This window comes from Brassica oleracea, unplaced genomic scaffold, assembly GCF_000695525.1.
Source record: "Brassica oleracea var. oleracea cultivar TO1000 unplaced genomic scaffold, BOL UnpScaffold00689, whole genome shotgun sequence".
NCBI classification, from domain to species: domain Eukaryota; kingdom Viridiplantae; phylum Streptophyta; class Magnoliopsida; order Brassicales; family Brassicaceae; genus Brassica; species Brassica oleracea.
Window position 1 is genome coordinate 53,803 of NW_013617438.1, and position 610 is coordinate 54,412.

The window sequence follows — 610 nt, forward strand, 5'->3', positions numbered from 1 at the left end:
TAAATCATAAGTACTCAATGTAACAAGTTAGGAAGATAAACCTGACCGGAGTGGGAATCGATCGATGTGCATTGGTATGCATCGATCGTCGCAGGAGTCAGCATGTCGATCGATGTCGACGTCTCGTATGCGGTCGATATGGTGGTCATCATCCTACTTGGATCTTAGCAAATAAATCTGAAAGAATGAAAAGTGAGTGTAAATACTAGTAACTAAGAAAACCAATTAAAATTACCTAATAGTGGGTTGTCTCCCACTCAGTGCTTTGTTATAATCATTTAGCTTGACTGTGGGGGTGTTGGGCTAGTTGGTGGAAAGACAGCTACTTGTTGGGAAACAAGCATCCACCTCATCTCTGCACATTTTGGACCAAGCTGCAATGAAACTTCTTTTGGCCTCATCGTTTCTGGTCCATCTCTCATCCATCTTTTGTATTGCATTTGAGATGTTCTGTAGCCTCTCCTGAAGAGTTTCAATGTTGAACTGATGCCATCCTATCTTGTCGTAGGCGTATGCTGATAGCTCGTTCAGTTCCTCGTGCATTGACTCCATCTTGTTGTGTATCAGCTGCTCGTCGTCTGATGTAGACTTGGTATCGGTCGTTGCGACT